A 19,588-nucleotide genomic window follows, 5' to 3' on the forward strand; every position below is an offset into this window, starting at 1 on the left:
TCACAAAAGCATGAAAACCTAATAATTTTCTAATTAGCCCCAAAATGGGCATGTTTACCTTTGCATATGCCATTTTGTACAACCAATACATGCATCCAAGTAGACAATGTATTCATAAAGTCTACCTAAAGTGGTCTAGAAAAAGAAATCTTATATCAATGTTAAAGTAACTATTCCATCTTCCCCTGCTTGCAAGTATGAGCTAGGATGCAGACTGAGAAATTTCCAAAACTAAATGTTAAGAATGCCATTATGTTTATAAGAATAGTAAAAGAAAAAGTTCCACAGTTCTTATGCCTGTAGATTTACATTAGGACATTTGGAACCAGGATCTGTAGTAAACAGCAGTTTAAAAGTATTCGAAGAATGTGCTATGCACACAAGTATGCATGTTATACCTAAACTGGGCTGGTGTTTAATATACATGGAATAATTCTAGGCAAATTCAAATCTGGGCTGTCGGTTATCTAATCACCATCTCAGAAAGTCTTTCAGCTACATTTCCCCTTTTGATGATTTTACAGGAACTGATTTGAGGGGTGGGGATTATATCCACCAATCCCCCGCTAAACATAGAGTAAATAGTACGAAACAACAAGTAAGTCCGTCCAGGTAATCTTAACAGTTGCACGCCAACTGTCAGAAACAATGACCACAATACACAACAACTGTAATATAAATCTTTTAGTTCTTAGCTGCTTATCATCAATGTTATATCAGAGGAAGTTGTGCAGTGTGTACATTAATGAACAATAAAATGTTAGAGTTGCTGTATGCATCAGGTGCCTGAAGATATACGAACTTTATTAGTATAACATCTTCAGCATCAAAGTGGGCAGCCCCCCCCTCTATTTTGTGCTCTAGACTATGTACACTAACCTAAAATAGTATTTTTCTCCCTCCCCACTACAACATAAAAGATTTCAGCCCATTTTATAAATTAAAGCTTAAGCTCTTTGTTTCACATCTGTCCTTAAGCACTAATAAATGAACTCAGTTTTCCTCTACAATACAAACATCATGAAAAATAACAAAAAGAAAGCATTTTTTAAAAAGTTGTTATCAAATGAGTTCATAAATACGCACCTGCTAACCTGCTTAGTATGTTAAATTGTGTCAGCAATTCACAAGGCCAATGACTTGGATCGTATAACTCCTTTTCTTCAGAACAGACGGACAATACACCAAAAACCTGCGTTACTAACCTCTGTATTCCTCCTGGAAAAACTCTTCTCTAAACTCTGCTCAGCCAAATTATAAAACCCACCTACAGCCAGCTTTGCTAATGAAAAGGGGGTGCTTTTCTGAACAATAGGAGAATTCCTCTGCATTTAGAATGCAGAGTTCCCATTAGAGCTAAGAATCAGAAACGCCAGTTTACCTCTGTTTTTTTAATTGATATTGTCCCAGCCCTCTTCTACGGTCCAGTGAGACAGTGTTTGTGAAATGATTAAAAAGAACGTGATCTGATCAAGAGGATAGAATAATGGGAAAGGAATGCTAGGTTAGCCACAGTGCAAAGTGCTGGGAAAGAAGACCAAGAGACTTCTTAGCCTATTGTTTTTATTCCCATCTGCTCTTTAGACATCTTAGAACACTTTGATTATTTATTTACTCTGCTAAAAATGGGTTAAATGTTGCTCACTTATATCAGAATTTGGGAACAAGTTGCAAATCACACACACTCACGCACACACACACACACATACACATGCACACATATATATATAGAAAATAAATAAAAATCCTTGAATTATATCAAGTTTCCAAAAGGTCATCACTGTCTCTGCTGTGGCCTTTTCCCCATCCCAGATCCTCTATCAATATGTCATAGTGAGTTAGGCAAAGACAAAAGAGAGGCTCAGTGTGAAAACTGCACATATATCTAATCCTGACAAAGCAATGAATAGGCCTTCACAAGTATAATTATACTTGTTTATTTGTTACCACGTACGGAGAGCTGATGAAAAAATCCATCAAAGTGGTATTATGCAGACACCAAGAGCTTCTTTTCTTTGGTTGCTAAAGCCACATTGAGGCTTAAATTCCTTATTGTTAAATTCAGAAGAAAGGGGGGGGGATTTTGGTTAGACTTTTTTTGCATCAGTTGCTGACAGATCTTTTGTATACAGTGCTGTATTATTAGATGCATTAGCTAGAGGCTTGCTCACTCAGCTCACTCATTTTAGACCATACAGGAATCCATAATTATAAAGTACTGTACAGAGTACCTTTTAAACAGGGTGTGGCAGGCATTTGGCTGACCACAAGTCAAACAGATTTAAAAACAGTCCATTTTCTCACAGTTTGGGTATTTAGAATATCCAAAGACAGGTAAAACTACCTGCACAAAAGTAATGAATGTGCATTCTGAGAGAAATGTTAAGTGTCGAACTGAATATTGTTTTAGATAGCACAAAATATAGTAGAGAGAAAACTTACCATGCTGCTTCTATAATGGAATTCTAGCCTAGCTGCATGTGGGAAGCTTTCTGAACATCCATCTAAAACATGCTTCCAGCACATGAACGAAAACCCTGAAGAACCAAAGTAGCCATTGAAGCAACTGCAACATACTGTGGCAGTTGTATGATACAAGGAAAACATTTTTTTCAGACCAAAAGTACTAAGTAGCCATTACACTCTAACAGACCCTAAATCAAACAGCTTTACAATAGTATGATTTGAGGGTCCAGGGTTGGGGGAAGGGTGGCAAATATGCTCCCCCCACCCTTTCACAGAACAGAATTATATCAAAGTAAAAGCAATATGCATAGTTAATGTCTTTGTGAGCTTTCCAATTTAAAACAGAAAAGCTGTAATTTTTCTTTGCTGGCAATCTGGAAACACTCTGGAGTTAATTACAGCTGATTCAAAGTGAACGACACAAACAAAGACCAGTCTATGTCCAGACAATTATACTGCATTAACCAGCTTAGAGCTTCCTGCTGATGTTTCAGGGCTCTTCTATTACACCCTTCTACCTTCCCAGCACGAAAGAAAATGCTTCTGCAAGAAGGAATTAATGAAGAGAACTGCAAAAGAATGTGTGACGACCTCTCCTGACACGGCAAAAACTTTCCACCCATGTCACGACAAAGGGGAGAAGGTAATTAAGTTTGAATAAAGGGATGTAACCAAATATACCGTGCACTTAAAATAGCACTTTAAAAAGAAAACTAGAAAAGTTTGCAAACTGAATCCCAGGCTGGCTGTTCAATCACTATATTGTTTGAACGCATTCTCCTTTATCATTCTTAAAGGCTATCTTTTGGATTTTTAATACTAATATTCTAATGCAAGCTCATGTGACTGATGAGCTCTTCCTCCCTCTCAGGATAGTTTCTTTGTTTTATATACTGAAGAATCAGTGGGAGAGCATACACAATAGCAAGATAACAGGCTTTGGAATTTTTAATTTAATTATAAGACTGAAATACCATTGCTTTAGTCTCCTGTATTTTCTCCAACAGTTTCCATTAAACCACAGCAATTGCTCTCCCTTTGGGGCAAGACCAGCAGCTCTCCACTAATCAAACTACTGCAGAGTATGCCTGATTTCTCCTGAGAATCATTTTATAACAAAGGCCTTATTTCTTATATTATCCTTGAAAACATTTAACCTGCAGATTCAGAGTTCAAATCATGTGGCTTGCTCATTAATATTTCACAGTGACGTCAGTCCAGAAAGTGAATCATGATAATTGACAATATCTCTTTCTCATGTTCCTTGTTTAGCTGAAGCGCTGGCATTACAAATGAAGTCTAAATACTTAACCTACAGCTAAAAGTCTGGAGTTTTGAAAACACTTCATAGAGCAAAGCAACTTTTTCCTCATTTCTTTCTTTTAGACAAAAGTGTACCTGAATGGCAGTGACCTAGTGAGCTTTAAGCAGTAATCACTTTCCTTTGTCTTATCTATGCAAAGTAGGATTAGGGTTGCAATGATGACTGCTTAATCCCTTTGATTTTCCTTTACTAAATAAATATTAATCTACAAATCAATCAAGCCCTTTATTGTATTGCACACAACATACTCCATGAAAGGTTATGTAAATTACAGTCATTTTTACAAGCATGTTCTGAAAAGAGCTCCATGTTTCTCTTTTCACTCCAAAATCTGTATTAGATTTGAAAGTTCAAGTTAATAATCCTGCCCAACACAAAAGCTTAAGCACCACAGGATCAATTAGGTCTTATTTATTTCCTTTAAAATCCACTACATTTATTATTTTGGAATTTATTGGTCACATTTACTATGTTTATTCAAATATCAATGGCCTCCATTTGTAAAACCGTCACAATTGAATCTATTTCATTGCATCCAATATTAGTATACATCATATACTGCGCTGCCCAATCCTAATCATATTTACTCAGAAGTACATACCACTTACTGAGAAGTAAGTACCACTGAAATAATCAGATTTTGCCATCAAGTAAGCATGCATAGGGTTGAAGCTTTAAAGGACGTTAACAATTGTACACGTTAAAAGAGAAAATATATTGCTTTTACCTGTCACTTAAATTAGCAATTTTGTGTGCTAAGCATGCATACTAAGACATAGGTTCCATTTGGTTGAGTGAGGCATGTATCTGAATACATATGTTTAGGGTCAGAATGAACAAATAATTAATATCAGAAGCTGAAACAGCAATGCCTTCATAACTGTATTTACTATGTAAATATGAGACAATAATTATTTTGACATAATTGTCTATTACCATCCTAATATACTTTATAAATATCATAAACTCTTTTATTCAAAACCATTGCAGATTTGATTAGGCACACAGGTTAAGTTTACTAAGACTAATAATACACAGAAGAAAAAGAAAATACTTTTTAAAGCATTTAGTGCTATATAACAATACTGTAGTAGTTTTCTTCCAAAAAATAATCATCAGATATTTAAGTAAGCACTGCAATTCTTGCGTAATTAGCAATACTGCAATGCTAGTAAAGATCATAATGGAGCAGAATATAGAAGAGGCTTTTAAGTACAAGACAGAAGATTGTACAAAATGAAAGTAATGATACCACTTATGATTGGAGCATTGCCATACTTAAGGAGCAAGTCCACAAGGAACTGTTCCTGTAGAGTCCCTAGAAATGAATGGGAGTTGTGTTCAATGGCACAGGTTTCAGTAGAACCTAACATATGCCACTGTGCACTGGACTGTAGCATTCAATATGATTTCATATTAGACATCTAGCCTGTCACTAGAATAAGGTTTTAAACAAAGCTTAGCCATTCATAAGCCACCTATTGTTCTAGAATAATCTAGTGGCAAATTTTGTTTGGATAGTGAAAGATCAGCTGGGACATTTGTTTTTATTATGCAAAGCCTCTTGTCATTTTTTTCCAGCGCAAGTTAATTTGACTGCTCTGCATAAGTGAAGTGAACAATTCAGTAATTAACTTTTGTGTTTTAAAATGTATGAACTTTAATTAGTTTTCATTATAAACAAACAAACGTCAGCCGTAATTATGAGCTCCTTGCTTTAACTACATATTATCCCTTTTCAAACAAACTTGATGTCAGACAAATTAAAATCAAGGAGCCAGCAATTTTGAGTTGAATTTTACATGATCTGTCAGTAACTTGATTACTTAACTTCAATATCATTACATGAAAAGTATTTCTGTAAAAATAATTACAAGAATTCCAACAGGAGACAGATTTAATTGTATTTATTCAAAAGATACATGCATATAAGAACCGCATTTAAGCAGCAATGCTATCTTAAATCTACAGTTACCATTCCAATGAAAATAAAAATGCCCCGGTATAAAAAAGACCATTTTCGAGTGATATCTGCTACTACCAGATACAAAACTAACTAAAATAGTTCCTTAGCCCATCATCTTTATACTTTAAGCAACAAAATATCAATGTGCAACAACTTCAAGGCATAAAGACTTGGAGGTTTATTTACTGACTAGTGTATCTATTAAGACTAGGAACAAGTGGAGCTGTCAGGGCATAATGAAGGTAAATGATTAGTTAGCACTGAGTCTGAGCTCTTCTTCAATGCAATAAGAGTTAATTAAAGTTTACCACCAAACATCAACCAAAGCAGGATGTTGATCAGGTTTCAGCATTAAGTGCAAACAGACAATGGTTGGCAGCAATTAGTACAGCTATCAAATGACATGCAACAATAATTATACATTTAAAACATCCCAGTGTCTGGTGGGGAAAGAGAATCTAATCAGTCCCCTTTGACTGTGCATACCAAAAGAGCAGGAAACAGGTATCAGATATTTCACACTGTAAATCAATAGAACTGAACATACACACCCAAAAAGTACACAAGTATGGTATCTGAAAATAACATGAAATAGAAGAAATGTAGAGACTACTTGTTACAAAGATAAGTTCTGGTTAGACAAAATAAATTACTCTGCTGATAGAGTTCAAAATGGCACATAAGAAGGCAGGCAAGTGCTTAAGGTTTAAAGACCATTGTGGCAATTTTATTCAAAACTCCTACACGAGAGGCAAGGTAACTTGGCAGGTCCAGTTCTAGCTGTTAAAGCTCACTGTCACAGATGGAACACTCTTGAAAACGCGGCATCTAGCTGCACAACCAAAGAAACCTACGCCAGAACATAGATATTACATCTGGTTGGAATCAACGGCATATTGCATGAACAGAAATACTTTTCTACTCATGCAAGGTGCCCTCCCCCCCAATTTTACTGATTCCTTCATCCCACTGCAGCTGGTCAAACCATATCACACACTATTCACAAGAGTCTCCTCACCCTCAAAAGTAAATTTTCCAGGGCAGTAGGGAACTGCATTGAGGAGGATGGAAAAAAGTTTCATTGTACAAGTGAAACTCTGATCACACTTCTGGTTCCAACTAAGCCAGCTCCCAAGGTGCTGTTGCAAGCCGTTTGCTCACAAATGCATGCAGTCAGAATCCTACTTGCTCTTAATCCTACTTGCTCTCAAACCTGTTTTTTCTTTCAAACCGCTTGGCTTAAAAAAAAAAAAAAAAACCTCTCTGCTTTTCACCCCTAATTATTGTTATTCCAACTATAAACAAGGTAGGACACAATCCACCTTTAGGCTCAGTTGCCAAAGCTAGTCCCTTTCTCGAATGAGGTGTTAGATTGAGTGGTTGCCAGCAATTCCAAGCACTATTGGGTGGAAATGATTTTCTGAATTCATTTCAGCCTGGATTGTTGCCTACATTTGGAGCTGAAACTGCCTTGGCTGCCCTGATGGGTGACCTGCACTGAGAAAGCCAAAGGAAATGCAACTCAGTTGATTATTCTGGATCTATTGGCATTTTTTGACACCAGTGATCATTGTATTCTTCTGGATAGGTGCTCTGGATTGGGAATTGAAGACATTGTTTTTCAGTTGCTGTTTTCCTACCTGGAGGATGGATTACAGAAGCGGGCATTGTGGGATGTCTACCCCATAACTTTAATATTATGGGATGTCTAAGGATTCATCTGCCCCTTATGTTGTTCAACATTTATAGGAAGGTGTTGAATGAGTATTATAGAGCTGGATGTCATAATTATGCTGATGACCCAAGTTATTTCTTCGGAAGCTGAGTCAGGTGAGGCAGAAGTGCCAGTCTGATATTTAGAAACAAAAATAGAGTGGGCAAGGGTCAATAAATGGACACTTAGTCCTGAGAAGATGGAGGTGATCGGCAGTGTGTCTACCCAGGCAGCCAAGTGTGAATTGTGTGGTTCAAGTAGCCTCAGTGACATAAAGGATCTTCTATCATTTGAGGCTGATAAGCCAACTGTGATCCTTCCTAGTCAGAGATAGCCTAACCACAGTTGTTCATGACCTGGAAACTTCACAGATGGATTACTGCAAAGGGCAGCATTTGAAGACAGTTTGGAAACTGCAGCTAGTTCAGAACACTGAGCTGGGTTGCTGTCCACCATGATCTTTCACCAGAGCTCTTTTTCTGGGTTTCACTGCTGTCTGACATGCAGCAGGTGGCAACTGCAGAGGGACCCTTTTCGTGATGGTTCCTCTCCTGAAGAAATCCTGCTTACAGACCTCACTACTGTCTTTTAGTCACCATGGAAAATATTTCTGTTTTCTAGACTTCTAACAAGTCTTTAACTTCCTTAAGCATTTTTTAATGCAATTTTATCATTTATTTCAGTTTGCCATCTTTTTCAGTTTTGTTGTTTTAGCTAATTGTTTTGATTTGATGTTTGAATGCTTTATTACTATCATATCATATCTTAGATTATCCTCCCCCCCCCCTTCCTACACTGTTGACCATCTTGAGAACATATCTGTGTTGAAGGAGAGCAATATAAATTGTGTTAGTAAATAAATAAATGCACCATTTGTTTGTCATTATGTTGGTCGAAACAAAAAAATTAGGATAGAGGTTTGCATAAAATTTGCATAAGCATAGACACACATTTGGAAATAATTACTGTTTAAATTTAAATACAAAATATTTCATCATAGTGGAATAGATTCTGACTAGGTGACCTATGTGCCTGCTCAGTCTGCTGTTCTGGAGCTCACTTTTGATGGGCAACTTCAAAGTCTCCGCTTCCCCTTCTTATTGTTATGAACAATATTGTGAGACAAAGATGGATAGCCAAAGGTGGCTAAATATTCACCATCAAGTTCCAGACATTCAGCTCTGACCATTCTTGAATCTATCTTCAGTCCAGAGGAGTGGAAAAGTAACCAACAGAAAAACATTTAGTAATAAGAGTGAGGGCTAACCAGATGAAGCTATCTACTGCTGGCTAGCCTAACAAACATTATTTCAACTCAGCCCAAAGAATATACACAGCAGAACTGCTCAACGGTCACAAATGTTTGAGAAACAATCTACATGAAAAACTCCTGCAGATGCTTTATCATTTGATCTCTGCAACAAGGTTGTCACATTCTTTTCCATCAAGGCTCCTATGCTTTCAACTACTGAAATTCTAAAACTTTGGATAATTAGTCACTGCTGAAGAATAAATCACACTTAAGAGCTACCACAACTGCATGCTCCTGGCGCTGTGCAGTTCTGAATATGAAGCAAAGGTGCATAACTCCAGGACAGTGCTTATGTGTTTCCGCTACGAAATAATCACTATCTGAACTGCCTCTTTACCTGTCACATTTCAAATGGCAAGCCTAGGAATTAGCATTTGGGCCCTGAAAAAGGCGGCACACAATTGACATTCATTAAAGGTAAAGGTCCAGTCGCGGACAACTCTGGGGTTGCAGCGCTCATCTTGCTTTACTGGCCAAGGGAGCTGGGTCATGTGGCCAGCATGACTAAGCTGCTTCTGGCGAACCAGAACAGCACACAGAAATGCCGTTTACCTTCCTGCCAGAGCGGTACCTATATATCTACCTCAGGTTACAGACGCTTCAGGTTATGCGATTTCGGGTTGCACACTGCACTGAACCCGGAAGTACCAGAACGGGTTACTTCTAGGTTTCGGTGCTCGCTCATGCCACACTTTGCACATGCGCAGAAGCGCCAAATCGCGACTTACGCGGTGCTGCGGGTTGCGAATGGTGCAGGTTGCGAACGTGCCTCCCGTGTACGTGGCTTGAGCTTCTTCTTTCCCTGCTTCTGTTATGACATAGGAAGTAGGGTGGGTTGCCCCTACTGCTTCTTTGTAACATACAAGTCAACCTTAAGGAGGCCAGTCTCTCAACTGCACTGGAAAAAAGAGTCTGGGCTCCATTGGAGCCAGATGAAAGTTGGTTTGCAATATAAAGAAAGGGAGCTACTCCATGGAAATGTTTAGATACTGTGAATTAAAAATTCAGAGAGAGAAAAATATCCATAGGAAGTAAGAATGATAAATGTCATTCAACTCTGATGGTTCTTTTGTTACACTACCTCCCACAGATGTCCTAATAGAATTAACTCTCAACTGAAAGCTGAAAAGTCACTAAGATGCAGTATCTCAGAATGTAAAAGATATTCTGCATTTTAACATGATGGCATAGAGCTAAACTAAACTAAACAATTGCTAAACTGCAATAAAACCAGGCTGTGATGCTGGATATCAGTCATTTTACTGGAACGTGTAAAATTGCATCACTAAATTTAGTTAACACAATGCCTCACTATTTTACAGTTATGGGGCTGCAGCCAAGGGCTGTGTGACAGAAATTATCCCTTCTCCCCCCACCCCTCAACAACAAACTTCATTTTCCCAACTAATTCTGTTATGCTTGGGATTTATGCACAGAGTTTGCTAATCCAAGTATTTCCCTAGAGCTGCATTTAAGCTATAGCCCACTCCCCGCACAAAAGTGTCTCCAAAAGCCCTTTCGCCCCCTTCAGCACTCATACGCTCATTGGTCCTGACATTTTCACTTCAGCCATGACAAATGAGCTGATAGCAGTGATCAGATTGCACACAAGTACTGCTTTATCTAAAGACATATCATTAACTCTCATCACTATCTTCCACTATGATTCTTCTTTTGTTAAATTTGTTGTGAAAATGCAAGTCAGTTTTAACATATCTAAACCTAAGTAAACACAAATAAGCTTCACTAAATAAGAAAAGGGCAGATATGGACAGGATCAGAACATGACTACTATTAACTAAATGTTTCTCAAGGGACTTAAGTAACTGTACTCAACCTCTGCCCTAGTGCAAACATGCCAGTTAAAAGTCTTCTAAATGTCCCTTCCCCCATTTTTAGAGACACATAAATAAAGTGAATCAATTAAACATGCCTAGTAAATTAGGGAACCAATTTTCTGACTCTTAGGATGACACTAGCTATCTTTTTGTAATGTAACTTCACTTGCATTTTCTGTAAGTAAACTTTCTCATTTCAGCTTTGGTAAAATCAGTTCATCCCTCTAAATTAGCAATCGCAGCACCAAAGCTACAACGTTATGATAGAAAATCACTAGGTCCAGAATAAACAGAGCAATTTTTCCATCAAGGCAGAAGAACCTAAGTCCCAGTTACAGAGTTCTCATTGAATCTAGAAGCTTTGCAAAGTATTTGTTGTAACTTCTCCTAGCAATTCAACTGAGAATAAACATGGAGACAGAGTCAACTGTAACACAACAGATCTTGGGAATGGAGGTCATGCTTTGAGGTAAAGTGCTATTCACTTCTGGACCATGCAAGAAGCTCTTTATCCCTGTTCTTATTGGAATCAGTTCCCCTTACTAGAGCAAGAACAAAGCCAAGTGCTCATGTGTGGTTTATGAATAAATCAGAGGTGAGCCACTTTAAGTGCCGCCCGTGATTTTCCTGTTGACAGTGAGCACTTAAACAGGCTTCTAGGACCAGCAACTCCTGGCAATTCTTAATAGTTCCTAATCTGCACCCTGCTTCATTTCAGACAAGAAGTGATTCACCCTATTTTTCCTCAAGTCTTCACCTCTTGAATAACTTTTGTGCCACCTTCCTAGAAGCAGGACTGTCCCATTTCACATGTCAAAACTGCATAAATAAAGCAGATCTTATATAGGAAAATCAACTACTGCTAGTAAAATAAATAAATACTATGAATTGCAGCCCATGTAATTAACAAACTATTATACCACTTAAAATTTCAGTCACAAACTATGCTAACATTTCTCATAATTCTTGAAATATCGAAGAATGAATATTGTAAATCCTTTTAATGTACTACTGTCAACTGCTTTTAAAATCAAATACAACATCCTGAGAACCCTATGTTTTAAATAACAAAAATGAAGAGTCAGGACGAATGCTAACACGTCAGAAGATAGTCTTTAATTTACAGCATTGGTGACTAGGGCAAACTATTGCAACATACAAGAAACGAACAGAATGATCTGAGCTCGTTTTATGGTATTTGACAACACCACTGATTTTAAGAATTAAGGTTCAGCACTGTAGTAATAAAACTAATGTTTGTATTTTAAGTTTTACATCTTAAACTATGATATTGATCTGCCTCTGAAACATAAATTATACTTTCAGAATGTAGCCTTAAGAGCTTTACTTCCCAAGGGTTTCATCACATATACAACAAACTGACCATCCTCATCACTTTGGCCCATGATTTTCTACGTTTCATAAACTTTACACCACTGTGATGAATCAGAAACTGAACAGAACCTATCAAGGAGAAGCTTGAAGTTCCAACTGCATGAAAAAGACATCCTGATTCAACTACAGTAGATCAGAGTTTCACTTCAGTGCTACAAATACCGTTGACAGATCAAAGATTAAAAATAAAGGGACTTCACCAAGAATGTGCTTCATCTTCTTCAGAGTGCTGTAGCATTGAGAAAGAAGGGCCACCAATTCTATTTGATTGAGTAAAAAATGAGACTAAACGTGAGGCCTAACTGTGTCTCATGGACATGGCTGTAGCAGAGAGCCCAGACGTAAAAGGTCAAACAGTGAAAGTTGTTCTGCACTTTCACCTAGATTTAACAACAGAGCAACTCTAGAAAAGTTTGGTTTTCTTTGTTGTTCTGAGTCCTTTGTATCTTGACCTCAAATTGGATGCAACAGAGAAGACTCTGCCTTTGAAGTTGTAAAGCAGATAATAGTGGGATCTAGGACCGCCAGCTTTTTCTTGGCTCTACTCCTGTGCCACTGAGAGCAACTATGCATTCATTCAGTTAAGTGAAGTTTTTCCTCACCATTTTATCTCTCTGCATGGGAAAAACTCAAGAAGACCATTTTTGTGTTCTCTTACAGAAACAGGACCAAAATCAAGTAGGATCGCTAGCTAGGTGTGGAGTATTGGTGAATCCACCAAAAGTAACAGCCGCTTACCTGCCAGATGGAGGGAAGTGGCAGTTGCGGTCCGGCATGGCTGCCGCTGTAGGACAATATTTTGGCTTCAGCATGGCTGAGGGAGGATACCATGTCCTCCTGCACTGGCCGTGCTGGCTGCTGGGGCTTGCCTGAGATTGCAGTCAATCACAAGTGAACATGGGGGCACAGTTTAGGGAGTAGGCCAAAGGGAAAACTACTTCCCTTTAGTCTGCTCCCTGGTTATAAAAACCAGCCATGCCCAGGCCTCAGCCTCAGTCATATAGGCCCACAATCTAGTCCTACATCGCAATACTGTATTACAAAAAGATGTTGAAGGCAAAGTGAATCTCAGTGATTCTAAATTGACTTCTAAATTCAATTATTATATTGTCACATACTAGGTTTACACTAGCATGAATGAACTGAATTTACAGCTAAAGAAGCAGGCTTTTGATTTTAATTAATTTTTCACGACCTTTTTAGACTTGAACTAAGCATACAAAAGTTAGTTTGAAGGCAAAACATGTCCTAAATATCACGTGATTTTATGTTGTTTTACAATATACAAATGAACTGCCACTTCCATTTATATGACAAAGGTGTCTTTCCAGTGTCCACATGGTTCATAGGTGAATGAAATTTTTGTTATCGCTACCTGAAAAATTGTAAGTTTCTATTCCGTTTCATTTTGATCTGGAACAATATATATAAATAAATGCAGGTTATCAACTCAAATAGGATTCGCCTAAGAATGATGTGGTGGCACTTTTACTAACCCAATCAGAAGGAATTAAAAGCACATTTTAAAAAAATCAACATCCTAAAAGATCTTCCTATATTGGAAAGTTAGAGGGAGGATAGAGGCCTACTACAAGGTTGCAGTCGAGAGAAAAGCAACATGGTGGCAGAAGAAATAGTGGATATTTTGCATATTGCAAGGATGCCTTCCTGCACACTGTACATCTTAAGGCTGGTGTTGAAACTTTTCCTTTCTAACCTATGATATAAATACTGGTATATATATATATATATAGATAGCTGTTCATTAAGAAGAGAGTTAGGCTGCATTGGCAGTGGTCAGCATTGCAGACTCCCAGGCAATATAGTATGGAACAGCCTCTTGCGTCCAAGCTTTGTGGCAAGAAAGACCAAGGGAGTAATAAAGTGAATCTGCAAACACAGAGGATGGTATGTGTAATACTTAAATACTGTTGCAACTGCACACATTTTTATTCTATTAACACCTGGTACATCAAGCGTTAACTAACAATTATCATACAATTGATAATTCAATTGTATGGATGTTAACATACAATTGTTAACATCCCTTGTCTCTGTCTCTTCCAACTTTAAAGGGTGTTTGCTTGTTTGTTTGTTTGTTTGTTTGTTTGTTTGTTTGTTTTGGATTTTCCGTCATGCATAAAGTTTAGGATAAAATATCACAGAGATAGTAATCACTTGGCTGCATGTTCAAATCTACATCATACTATCAATATCTGAACTCCCCTACATAAACAAGAACTGAACTATCAGATCATAGAATAATAGAATTGTAGAGTTGGAAGGGATCCTGAGGATCATCTAGTCCAACCCCCTGCAATGCAGGAATATAGGGATCAAACCTGCAAGCTTTGTGTTACCAGCACTAATCTAGCCAACTGAGGTATCCAGTGTTGTACTGTCTTTCACGATAGAAAGTGAACCAAACAGAAAACATTTGTCAAGCTGAAAACAAGCTAGAACTGATCCAGAAAACATAATGGGTTGTCTCCTAGATAAGGTCTCTGCTGCAAGATGTCCAACCAAAGCGTATCTGTTCTTTCTTCTTATCTGATTCTTGTCTGTTTGCCAGAAACAAGGGAAATGATTCTTCAAAATATAGTCACATGATTTAGTTGATGGTACACCTATAATCCAGCAAAGGCCAGGGTTCAAATCCTAACGTAGTCATGAAGCTCAGTGGATGACTCTCCCAGACTAACCTACCTCACAGGGTTGTTTTGAGAATAAAAGGAGTAGAGGGAGAACAGTGTACTGTATGCCATTTTGAGCTGCTTTGAGGATAGCTGGGATAGGAATGTCATAAATAAATTTAATGAGGTGATCCTGGAAGGCAAGTGGGAAGAGAGAGAGAATGGAAGAAGAAACCAAATTCATGATGCAATAATTGGGGGGGGGGGAGGCCCTCTGCAAGTGAATACTTCAAACCTCTGGCAAGAGTAATCTGTCCCTCCCCTAGCAGCCCACTAGGTGAGGATGAATAGGGAGGGAGGGAGGGAGAAGAGGTTGGCTTGTTGGCCTTTATCCAAATATCACAAGCGGTTTCCACAATAACCCCCCCTGTCCATCCCTGTCTTTGGCCCCTCCTGCTGGTAGTATGTGGCCTACAACAGATTATCTATGCCATGATGTGGCCCTCAACAGAAAAATGTCCCCCAGCTATAGGGACTAATATTGCCCACCCAGTTCAGTGACAGCTATGAATGTGTTATGCCTGCATGTAAAAAAATTAATAATGTTCAGGCAGGTTTTAATCAGTTCCCAGAATTAGAAAAAACATTACAAACAAATTACATTACAAATATTTTTAAAGCTGAAAGCTCATTAAAAGGGTTGTGCGCATTAAATGTGTCTTAAAATGGTAAACATTTTGCTCATAAAACTCAGCTCAACCATTCTTCCAACATAATTCCTTTTTCTTCATATTTTTTTTAAGTATCTCCCTCTAGACAACTCTAGCATTCCAATCTTTTATGAGTGCAAACTTATTAAAGCAAAAAGAACAAAAAAGACTTAAGAGAACACTGGAATAACAAAATAATAAAATGTGCCTATTACAGAAGACTGTAATACATCCATATTAATTGGCATATCCTAAACTACTTTATATAGTCACAAGTAGACATTTTTCTTCTATAAGGATGGCAAGACTTAGATCTATGAAGACTATTGAACCTGACCATTTCCAATTTCCCCTTAATTATTATAGTAGTAAGATTTCAAAGCTAGCCATACATACAAACAAGAAGATGACCTCAGTTATACTCAGTGTGGTTTGCTTCTCAGTAAAAAAAGGTTTAGAATCTACTTACTTAGGAACACATTCTACTTTTCACAATACAAGTTACACTTAACAGACATGTGCTGAAGAGTTTGTATTTCACTCTCTATATTCTCATGCAACAAAATAATTTCCATGTACTGTACTCAGAAGTAAGTTTCAGGCTGAGTTCAGTGGGGTTGTAAATGTACATGCATTCCTACTGTATGGGCAGCCTGGATTTCTGCATCGTCAGTAAGAATGCAGATGTCCCATCCCATAAACTACCATGAACCATGTGTTAGCTAGCAATGGTTGGGAAACAACCAGTTAGAACATATGTCGCTTGCTTAACAATATAAATTAATGTGTTTTAATTAACACATTTCCCCAAAGTTCTCAGAAAGCATCTTTTACTTTGAAGGTACATCAGTTTTCTTATTATTTTAAACTATGTTTCAAAGATCCACAAACATTAGCAATAAACGTTTACAAAGTTATAAATAATTTTCCTGACATGAAAGCTTTATGAGTCATCTTAGATCAAACCTCTTTTGACAATAGTTCCATACTAAGCTGTCAACTTTCTGCTGTTTACAAATATTTACTTACTTTGTAAATGTGCAATAGTCCACCAAACTAGTTACATATATTGGTTGTACTGTATCCAAGTCATACTCAGAGTAGATCCTTTGAAATCAATAGACTTCAGCCATGTCCATTGATTTAAATGGATCTACTTTAGTATGACTTACTTGGATACAACCTATAGTCCTCAAATTGCGCGCGCGCACACACACACACACACACACACACACACACACAGGTTCCTTGAACAAACACATAAGGCAAGTTGCTATATGGTGCATTCAAAAGTATTTTTCTCTGATGACTTCAAAAACAATTACAGGGATATGAAAAAGTTACTATTTTACATGCAAGCCGATAAATAATCATTTTTTCCATGCTACATCTGATTTACATATGTGCCATGGAACTAATTTTTAATTTGTAAAAGTGCATCAACACATAGAATACGTTAACTGTCCCGGTTACTGTTGAGAGCACATAATTAGAAGCACAGATCACATTGTCAACAGCTAACCAATTACAGTCATAGCTTTAGGCCTCCTCCTGGTCCCATTTAAGTCAATAGATATTTTATCACTGACTTTGCTAGAAGTAGGGACTAGGTCCTTAGTGACATGACTTACGACCCTACTGTAAACATATCAAAAACTGAGCACTAAAGCACACTAAGAATCAACCTCATTACAGCCTAATTTCTATCTAAAGTATTTTTTATCTATCGACAGGATCAAACTGATGCAATTCCTATTTTGTATCCTCGAAATGGTTACTAACACAGTTCAAACACAGTCAAAAAAATTTAAAAAACAATTAAAACATTTATTAACTTAAAAACTATGCCTACATATAACAGCTTCAATAAACTTAGCTTATTACTATTGTTTTATGTACACATTCCTCTGATTTTCACCTTTGCCCCTCCCCAGAAGCAAAGCTCTGAGAAGACTCGATACCCAATAGTCAATATTTGATTAGTCTGTAATGTTGCTACTACTTACAAACCTGTGTCTATCATCTTCTAGCTGCACCATTATCATACATATTCATCAGCATGATGATGGAAATTCAAGGCATCTTATAAAGTTGCTGAAATCTGAGCTTCTGCTTGTTTTCTCAAGTCTTGGACAAACATAACTTTAGGGAGAGCTGAGCAGAGGCATAAAGAAAGAGAAGCTTGCATTTTCATCTTCCTTTCATCTTAGTCATTCAGTCAACCATTCAGTGCCCTATTCAGCAGAGCTTTTCATTATGCAAAAAAATGCTAATCCTTTCCGATGCTTTCACACTTGTATAAACCCCCATTCCTTCCACTGAAAAGCAATTATATCAGTTTACCTTTCTGTCAAAAACAGGATTAATATTCCAAAACCCGAATCTCCTTTGTTTTTCTATCTTTTGCTTTAGGAAACTAGAGATTATTAGAAGATGTTTTCCTTAGAGCAAGAATACAATATTTTAAATATGATTCTGTTAAGCCAAAGAAGAAAAGGGGAGGGGGGACTTCAGTTGCTGCGGAAACTCCTTTCAGTGACAGAACTGACCTTCCCTTTGCAGAGGCCTGAATAGAATGAGCCTCACTCTGGTCTATTAATCAGAAACAAATTATGAAAGAATGTGGCTGGACTGGTTGACACTATCCTGTCTTGGGAGACTCAGTAACAGCCTAGTAACAATGTCCTCTTCATGGGTAATGAACAGCCGTGACAAATGGGGGCTGAGAAACTATTTATTTGCATATGCAAATTGTCACACAAAGGAAACATGTACAAACAAGTGTCATTGTAAGGTGGATTAGGCAAACAACGCTTTCTTTTTAGGACATTCTGCAGCCCAGAACATTAGTCAGCACAATTAAACCAGTCTCCATGGAGACTAATGAAATTTCACCATGGTATGAGTTAAATTAGATAGCTAGTTATGTGTTTCCACAATCCAACTTGAAATCCATTATTGTCTCAAAACAATGCAGCAATTGTGCCAGGCTGATCTTTGCCAGCTCAACAAGCTCCAAAGTTGACAATTTGCATATGTTAATATAATTAAGCACTAATTACATGAAACCTGTACATATTCACATGCACTTTCCCTGGGCACTTTTCAATTTGAACCTTGGCCAAGTCTTTAACCCTTTGAATTATTTTGGAATAGGGAAGTTCTGCCTTGTGGGTACAGCCCCAAGGCAGATGCAGGAAAAGCTCTTCATTTATAAATACAAAGCTTAACCTGGCTTCTCATATTTCCATCAACAGAGACAGAAAATATTTTCAAATATGCTGGGAGAGAAGGCTCTCTAAAGCCCCAGCATTGCTACATTTTAAAAAATGAAAGCACTCAAGATTAGGCTAAATAAAATGTTACAGATTCATTTATTGTCACTGTCATATGTTGAAAGTTCAAAGGGGGGGGGGGAGAGCCTGGATTTGATGTCAGTGCTGTGACAGCAATAAAAAAGGAATGAGAAGAGGAGAAAAAGAGCAGCTAGGAACTAATGAGCTTTACATAAATATATGCTGAAGCAATTAAGCAGTGTTAATTACTATGACAGCAGTTAATTGAATATAATTAGATATTTTAAGCCACTGACTAATGCACAGTTAAGATTAATTTTATTGAGATTAATTGTAAATAAGAATAGATTAACTGTGTTTTGACAGGCAAGGAGAAGAGCAGGACTCAGCACAGACCCCCGAAATCATATATTATTTTAATGTCACACCTCAGAATCATCTCAATAAACACGACTTTTCAAACCCAGACAGGAATCTTGAAGAAAAACAAACAGCTTGCAAAGATTAAAGAGCCTTTTGTCCTTTTTTCATGTACATTTCTTTTAGCAGACTAAATTAAGCGAGTCTAGTGTATGTTTTTGGGAAGGAACATTTCACACTGAATGGAAAAAATGTTCTATCACATACGAAATCAATGCAGCTGTGCGGAACTTGGTCCAGATGGTCTAAGCCTATAAAACAGCATCAAAATGATAGACAGTAGGGCCTTCCCAATATGCGATAAAGTCACAACCTTGTATGTGACCTAAATTTTCTGCCATGTATGGTTTCCTCCTTGATCGCTTTCCATTTTTAACTAATCATGAATATTCAAAAGACCACTCAATAAAAACTACCAATGCACATCCACTTTAAAAGACTAACATCTCAGTAAAAGATCCCTTTTCTTAATTAATTCAATGCAACTAACATCACTCAGCCTCAATAGCAGACT

General features: G+C 37.5%; 1 protein-coding gene across 10 annotated transcripts in view; it reads right to left on the minus strand.

Annotated features, from left to right (window-relative positions):
- ZFHX4 (zinc finger homeobox 4) overlaps positions 1-19,588 on the minus strand; it is a 177,692-nt gene that overhangs the window by 153,604 nt on the left and 4,500 nt on the right. The window contains exon 1 of one of the 10 annotated variants that reach the window (XM_083747492.1): positions 2,443-2,616. The exons of 8 other annotated variants lie outside the window; for them this stretch is intronic. The gene's annotated coding sequence lies outside the window, so the exon portion shown is untranslated. Of the gene's footprint in view, positions 1-1,086; positions 1,200-2,442; positions 2,617-19,588 lie in introns of those variants that run through there. One more of the 10 variants, XM_083747493.1, reaches the window with a different exon arrangement.

Source organism: Podarcis gaigeae (genome assembly GCF_964106915.1).
Source record: "Podarcis gaigeae genome assembly, chromosome: 7".
Taxonomy (NCBI): Eukaryota; Metazoa; Chordata; class Lepidosauria; order Squamata; family Lacertidae; genus Podarcis; species Podarcis gaigeae.